Here is an 8,437-nt window from a genome sequence, read left to right as displayed (position 1 = left end):
TTTAAACACTGCCTGGCCCATTAGTTTCAGTTTCTTATTGGCTAGCTCTTGCATATCGATCTAACCCATTTCTATTAATCTGTGTAGCCCACGAGCTGGCTTACCAGGAATGATCTTAACCTGCATCTGCCTGGAGTGGGAGAATCATGGCAACTCCCTGACTCAGCTTCTTTCTCCCAGCATTCTGTTCTGTTTACTCCTCCCACCTATGTTTTAACCTATGAGGGCCAAGCAGTTTCTTTATTGCTTAACCAATGAAATCAACAGATTGATATATGACACTCCCACATCACATGTGTGAGTGCATGGGTGTGTGTGTGCGCGAGCGTGCATGCATGTATGTGCATGCGTGCATGTGGGTGAGGGAGTGTGTGCATACTGTGGAGGCCAAAGGTGATGTATTTTGTTTTCCACAGTTACATGGGGAGACATGGGATCCTCAGAGCAAGCCGGAGAGGCAGACTTAGCAAGCTCTGAGTTTAAGTGGGAGTCCCAACTCTCTCTTTGGGGATCAGACTCAGCTGATTTAGGCTCTTGCTCTGTCCCAGATTGGCCTAGAACTCTCTATGTAGCACAGGCTGACTGTGACACTGTGATCTTACTGCCTCAGCCTTCCTGAATATTGGGTGTGTACTACCAGGACAGTAGTTTTTTAATTAACCTTGTAATTAATTAATTAACTTTTGTCTTGTTTTTTAAGACAGGGTTTCTCTGTTAGCCCTGGCTGTCCTGGAACTCATTCTGTAGACCAGACCAGTTTTCGAACTCATAAAGATCGACTTCCTCTGCCTCCTGAGTGCTGGGATTAAAGGTGTGCGCCACCATTGCCTGACTTGGATTAACTTTTAAATGCTCTGAGCCAAATTAATTCTTGAAGTCTAACTTCAGCTGCAAGAAAGGTGTCCACATTTGCTGTTGCTGTGATAAATGTCATGACCAAAAGTAACTTGAGAGGAAGAGGTTTGTTTCAGATTACACTTCAGGATAACAATCAACCATTGAGGGAAGTCAGGACAGGAACTTGTGGCGGGAATATAGAGGCAGGAACTGAAGCAGAGACCTTGGAGGAACACTGCCTACTGGCTCGCTCCCTTGGTCCTCTGTTCTCAGCTTCTTATATATCCTAGAACCGTCTGCTCAGGGGTAGCATTGCCGGCAGTAGGCTGAGCCCTCCCATATCATTCAACAGTCAGGACAATTTCCCACAGACATGGCCACAGGCCAGTCTGATCTGGACACTCCCTAGGTTGAGACTCCCTCTGCTAGAAAATGTTTGGTTTTATCAGGTTGACCATAGAAATGAGTCAGAGCAGGTTCGTTTTTGATTGTTTATTTGTTTTGTTTTAAAAGACAGGATTTTTCTGTGTAGCTTTGGAGCCTGTCCTGGAGCTTACTCTGTAGCCCAGGCTGACCTCAGACTCACAGAGATCCACCTGCCTCTGCCTCCTAGAGCTGAGATTAAAGGCGTGTGCCACCACTGTCCGGCCAGAGCGGGTTCTTGAAAATGCAAAGTGGTTTGCACGAATATTTCTTGACCCAGAGTTAAGGCATCGGTCATGGGAGTGGGGCCAGGCTTTCCAAAAGAGCCACCATATTTGCAGGGATGTAGAATCTGAGCGACCTTCCTCAATGCCAAAGACAATCAGTCAATTCCACTCACTGAAGCAGCCAGGCCACCTGGTCATCTGTGTTCTCTAGAGGCTCCTTGACATTCCAGATATGAAATAACATTCTATGTGAATGATAGTAATAACAGTGAGAAACCACCTGTTAGCAGAACGGTCTTCAGTTCTCTGACTACACAAGCCCTAGATAATCAGGAAAAGTAGCGTTTCTCTGGGCAGTTCTTATCTAAGAACCTGGGTGGGCATGATCTTTCCTCAGGGCCAGCATACCCACAAATGGGCCTCAGGTCTGAAGGTTCTGCAAATGTCTGTTCAAGTGTGCATTTTTTCTGAGATAGTCTATCCTCTTCGTTAAGATGACTGAGGGGGGGCTGGAGAGATGGCTCAGTGGTTAAGAGCACTGGCTGCTCTTCTAGAGGTGCTGAGTTCAATTCCCAGCAACTACATGGTGGCTCACAACCACCTGTAGTGAGATCTGGCGCCCTCATCTGGCGTGAAGGTGACCATGCAGGCAAAACACTGTAGGGGTTTACAATGCAGAAAAAGTTTAGAAAAATCATTCTTCTTGGCTAGAAATAGGGTCTCGACATACTGGAAGAGAATATGGAAGCCATTCTTCTCGGCTAGAAATAGGGTCTTGGCATACTGGAAGAAGAGGTAGACGCCTGCCAGGCAGCTGGGGAGGAAAAAGGTTGGTGGCATTTGTTATAGCACAACTGCACTAACCCAGACTCAGTAACAAGAATTACTTCCTGGACAGAAGAAAGTGAAGTTGTTTTTCTTCTATAAAATTATTTCAAGCCATGTGTGCTGGTGCATTCCAAGCACTTGAGACACCGAGGCAGGAGGATCACCAAGAGTATTGAGATACTGTGTCTGTCTTTTCTTCTTTCTTTTTAAAGATTTATTTATTTATTATGTATACAACATTCCTTCCATATATGCTTGCATGCCAGAAGAGGGCACAAGATCTCATTATAGATGCCTGTAAGACACCATGTGGTTCCTGGGAATTGAACTCAGGACCTCTGGAAGAGCAGTGAGTGCTCTTAACCTCTGACCATCTCTACAGTTTCTCTTTCTTTTTTTTTTTTAATATTTAAAAATCTTGTCTGGCAGATGTTTTCAGATTTTATTACCTTTCGTTTCAGGGAAGTAAAAAAGGCATTCCAAATGGATTCTTTTGCTGCCATGGGCAATAGCTTCCTTTCTTTTTCTGCTTTTGCTGTATATCCTCAATAACAAGGGAGCAGTGGAGCATGCTATCCTGTGACTCCCGAGGCTGAAGCAGAATGATCACTCCAAATTCTAGACCAGTTTGGTCTTCCTAGCTAGTCTGAAGAGAGCCAGGACTACATAGCGTGACTTTAACTGGAAGGGAGACAGGTATACACGCAGACACACACACAGAGGAGAGACAAAGCCTTTGTGTAGGATGGTCAGACCAGCATGCTACTATAATTAAAATAATAATTAAAAAAAAAGAAGGTTGACCTCTGTGCACACGCAAACCTCTGAACCTTGATTTTCAAGAATTGCATCTCATCTACAATGATTAATCTTCAAATCCTTTGAAAGAATGAGCTGGTAAATGATTTACTTTTCTTGGTTGCTTTCTGGAAATTATTCATGGCTATATTAAAATGCAAATATTGTTAACTTGAAAAAGAGGAAAATCATTATTAATTTTTTTCTCAGCAGTCCATTATAACATGAACCAGTCAGACATCAAGTATCTATCAAATAATACAATTTATATTCCCATGAAGCTTTATAACATTAATTAAGTTACTAGGTAATCACACCTGGCCAACTCCATAGCAACAGCACAGTTTTGCTTGTGGGTGTCTCTTAAATAATATTAAGATGAAGCTACACTAAGTCATTATCACCTATGAAATCAGGCAGGAATTCACAGTGAAATCTTGCTGGCTGATGAAGTTGCTCTCGTGAATTTTTGCAACATACATTTTGAAGCTAGAGACCTTTAATTGCTCCTTGCTAAAATCTAATGAGTAATCTCCCTTTCTCTCAAACCCAATCTTTAAGTTTCTTTTCCTCAGCTCCGGAGCCCCTTGCATTTAAGGTGGTATCTGCAAATGAAAGCTGGCCACAGCTTCTAAGCTCATTATTCTGGGGCCGCTCAAAGGAGCTCCAGTAGCCGCTTACTTCCTGGTGATTTCCCTGTGGGGTTTGGCATCCCCCCCCATCCTCCTTGCGGCTCGGAGGTGCTGACTTCCTCCCAGGCTCAGTGCAGTAGATGTTAATCCAGTTTCCAGTTTAGGAGCTGCTCAGATGATGAAAATTTTTGTCGTTTTTGTTCTTCCTACTACATTTCCCAAAATGAAGTCGCTTTACTTTTCAGTTTCTCCCACCCTGAGGGTATTGGTATTCTTTCCACTCCCAACCACATTGCCCACTGCAACTCCTCCGGGTCCACCTCACACTGAACCTCAGTGACTGGGTCTGTGTATTAGCAGAAGGACACCACAGAGGATGCCTCTGCCTTTGTGCCTTTGCTGGGGGCATTTGACACTTTCCAAGCGACAGGTGGCCTTAATTTTCAACCTGTGGTGGAAACCGTAGTTGAAGGAAGCAAATAAGTGGACAAGAACCTCTCCCTTGCTATCTAATTGTGAAAGGCTCCACTGGGGGCTGCCATTAGCCTCCATTTTCCTTTCCTAGAAACCCAGCCGGAAAGGATTCGCTGTCTCTAACCTGGCTACTGAAGACTGGTGTGTGTGTGTGTGTGTGTGTGTGTGTGTGTGTGTGTGTGTGTGTGTGTGTGTGTGTAAAGGGGTGTTATTATGAGGGTCTCATTTCTTCAGTAACTTGAACTATAGTGTTGTCCAGCCCCCTTTCCAGTGCTTCAGAGGCGCGTGTGACTTGATTTCTAAGGGTTTGCTTCATTTGTTCTCTTGCTCCCATTTCTCATCATAATCAAGATGGTTCAGAAGACAGAAAGGCCACAGCCTTTCCATCCCAGAAACCCATGTGTTTTGTGATGACACCCAAATGCCCCAGCACTGTCCCAATGAACCCAGACAGCCCCTCTTATTACAGCGACGACATGGGCTGGAGAGTTTTCTTTTTGTGCCCAGCCCATAGTCACTGTATGCTGTGGATGAACTCTTGACCCCCTGCCTTCACTTCTGAGTCACTTGCCAAGTCCGTGCCACCATGCCCAGCTTGTCCAGCCGCTTCTGAAATAGCGTTCTAGTGCCCTGAAGTGGTACCTACTTTGCAGCTTCCTCTGGCTACAAAATGCCTTTGTCTCTCAGCTATCCATTACTGAACTGTTCATTAATCCTGAGCACTGCGCTGTCCTGTCCGTTCCGTAATTGCTTGCTGATGTTTACCCTCTGTTTGCTCATCCAGTCCTCCAAAGATCTCCGTTTTTATGATCGGCATGTTTTCTTCCTTTTTTTCCCTTATGGAAGTCAAAGCACCATCACTCACACAGTTCTGTTAGCTGTTGTGGACCAAAGGTGTCTCCCGGAGCACAGACCAAATGACAGAAAAAAATAGGTATGGGAAAGTAAAAAACAAAACAAAACAAGAAAAAACTACAGAACTCCCTCAGCTAAAGAGGTGGTTTCACCACTGCCATCCTGGTCCGCCAGGGTGAATACAGTAATATCCTCTTTGGTTTCCCTGTCAGCCCCTCCCACAAACTGTCAAGAGATCTTTAAAAGCAGCAGATCACTTCACTTGTGGAGGAGCTGAAATCGCCGGTAGTTTTGCTTTCATCAGGACGAAATCCTGAACTCTGCTTCATTCTTTTCAGATTTTTGTCCATATGCTGCTTTAACAAGGCTTTCTCCAACAGCTCCGCCTAAACAGTCACTTCTCAGAAACAGTGCATGGGGGGGGGGCAGTGGGGCAGGGCGTGGAGGAGGGAGGAACTGGGCAGAGGGGAGGGGAAGCAAAACAACAACAAATAAGTTAATTAAAAAACAAAACTAGCAAGCAAACAACAACAACAGCAAGCCAGTCACTTCTCTACCATCCCCTGCACTAGCTGTCCAGCCCGGAATCCACCCCTTGCCATAGCATTTACCAAATCACATACTATTCACTCAGGTGGCACTTGGCAGGTTGCCTTCCTAGGAAGCAGAAAAGCATCCAGGTCACAAAAGCCATCAGTCTCTGCCTGGTCATCTTGAGGCCTGCAGTCATTCTGATATGGGAAGCCAAGGTCATATGGAGAGGCCGTTTCTAAGTATTCTGGCCAACAGCCACAGCTGCAGTCCAGCGCAATAGTGCCAACTTCCGGACATGTATGGAAGCTTTTGAGATGACTGCAGCCCTACCACCATATAAGAGACAAATGAGAATCATCTGCTTAGCTAATCACCTTCCTGAATCATAATATTTAACCAGTAAATTTCGGGGCTATTTGATAGTTAATAATAACTGGTGGAGGAGTTTATTATGTGCATGTTTACTATCTCATATCTGTGTCACATATACAAGGATTTGTGGATTTCTCTCTCTCTCATATATATATATATATGTATAATTTTTCAAGACAAGGTCTCCCTATTCCCTATGTAGTTCTGGCTGTCCTTGAACTCACTTTCTAGACCAGGTTGACCTAAAACTCACAGAGATCTGCCTCTTCTACCTCCCCAGGACTGGGATTAAAGGGGTACACTACCACCATCCTGTGTTTTCTATATTATTATGCTTTAATTAAACAAATAAATTCATGATTATTTTTGTGGTTTTGTTTTTAATTATATATGAGGGTGGGGTGGAGGTTATGTACATGAGTGTAGATGCCAGTCAGACCAGAAGAGGGCACTGGATCCTGGGAGCTGGGGGAATAGGCAGTTGTGAGCAGGATGGAGTGCTGGGAACTGAATTCTGATCTTCTTGAAGGGCAGCAGCAACTCTTGTCCAGTGAGGCATCTCTCCAGCCCCGGGAACTTTGTTGATTCCTAGCACCGAGAATAGTGCCTGGCACAGGAAACACAGGGAATGAAGATTGAATTAATGGTACATCAGTGGTACAGGACATATCTTCAGAATGATGGAACAATGGCTTTTTGTGGTCAATAAAACATGGATCAATTTGCTGAGCTATCATTCACTGGCTGCAAGTGACTGGTAGTTCGGAGATTATATACAAAGGAGGAGCTATGGCTCTGGATCTACCCGTCCCTGCACCAAGAATCTTTGTTTAGAAGTTGATTTGGAGCAAGTGTCAATGTATGGCTTAAAGATCGTTCTCAAATTTCCAAGGAAAATCCTAAAATTTTATCATCTCGGGACACAAAGACAAACATTTTTAGCTACCAGAAGTTAGTTTATGTTCACGTAAAAAAGTGATAATCTTGAACGGACTAATCAATTTGTTTGAACCAATTCAACAGGCCATGCAATCTATGGTTCCCGAGCCTGCTCACAATGGTTTCGAAGCAGTTCCCACCGGAAGAATAACCTTGATAATCAATCCCAAGGGTTTTCTCTCCAGAATCCAGAAAAGCTTTACGGTAAATTGGCTTTCTTTTTCTTTTTAAAAAGATTTATTTATTTATTTATTTATTATGTATACAGTGTTTAGCCTCCATGTATGCCTGCAGGCCAGAAGAGGGCACCAGATCTCATTACAAATGGTTGTGAGCCACCATGTGGTTGCTGGGAATTGAACTCAGGACCTCCGGAGGAGCAGTCAGTGCTCTTAACCTCTGAGCCATCTCTCCAGCCCTGGTAAATTGGTTTTCAAGGTATTCATTTAGCTAGGTATGATGGTACATACCAGTAGTCCCAACGCTAGGGAAGCAGAGGCTGGCATATTTTTGTGAGTTCGAGACTGGCCTGTTCTACATAGTGTGTTTCAGGACAGCCAAAGCTCTGAAGAAAGGCCCTGCCTCAAAACAAAACAAAAAACACCAAAAAACAAACAAACAATCCCCCCCCCCCAAGTAGCTCATTTAGACAAGGCCTTTGTCACAGAAGGCTATGGGACAAGTGTGGCTTAAAGAAGAGTGTTATCTTGTTCTTTGTTGCAATAACAGTGGTTGGTGCCATTGGGACTCACCATCTTGCTGTGGCATGAAGTTCCCTTGGATTGGGAATAAACCTTGAGTAGAAAGTAAGGGAGAGTCCAAATTCCTCTGGAAAGTCTAAGAAAGTAAATTGGGAAATATTTTCTTTGGGAGTCCCATTTTTCTCAGCAAAATTTGGACACTGCTTGTGAAGCTAATTACTCTTTTTCTCCATGAAATCTTTTTCTTTATTTAGTTGCAGGACCAGACAAACTTGACTAGAAAAGAAGGCCGGACCAGGGTTAGGATGAGCGATGACGTAGCACACTTTCCAGCCAATTGAAAGAGCATGAGAAGCGGAGGGCGGAAGTGACGAGAGATATCCCTCCGCGGGGCGAGAGGGTCGGTGGGGGGAGTCGGCGTCTCTCTCCCCCGCGCCAGCTCCCGTACACGGAGCCGCATTCCTTGGCCCCCCCACCCCCTCCCTCGGGGCCCCCCCGCCCCCCTCGGGAAAAAAAATCCACCCCAATCACTCGAACCCGAGGGAGGCTTCCTTTCACCCTCGGGGAGAGGAGCTTTCAACGGTTCCCTCTTCAGCGTCTCCCCCCCGAGCCCCCGTCCCCTCCCCTGCTCCCACCCCCTACTCCCGGCGCCGGGTGCAAGGTCCCTTTAAGGCGACGGCGCCTTCCTCGGGTCAGACTACCGGCGGCGACGACCACGGGAGGTGAGTGAGCGAGCGAGCCCCGGCGCTCCCCACCCCCTTCTCCCGGGGGTTCCGTTATCTTTTCGCTGGGCGAGGCGTTCCGAAGCGAGACAATG

General features: G+C 45.5%; 1 protein-coding gene across 5 annotated transcripts in view; it reads left to right on the top strand.

Annotated features, from left to right (window-relative positions):
- Positions 1-8,272: 8,272 nt before the first annotated feature.
- Positions 8,273-8,437, top strand: part of Pogz (pogo transposable element derived with ZNF domain) — a 41,092-nt gene continuing 40,927 nt past the window's right edge. For all 5 annotated transcript variants that reach the window (XM_026783957.1, XM_026783953.1, XM_005357009.2 and 2 more), the window contains exon 1: positions 8,273-8,342. The gene's annotated coding sequence lies outside the window, so the exon portion shown is untranslated. The remainder of the gene's footprint in view (positions 8,343-8,437) is intronic.

Source organism: Microtus ochrogaster, chromosome 21 (assembly GCF_000317375.1).
Source record: "Microtus ochrogaster isolate Prairie Vole_2 chromosome 21, MicOch1.0, whole genome shotgun sequence".
NCBI lineage: Eukaryota > Metazoa > Chordata > Mammalia > Rodentia > Cricetidae > Microtus > Microtus ochrogaster.
Note: the sequence above shows the minus strand (reverse complement) of the source record. Positions and strands in the feature narration are given on the sequence as shown.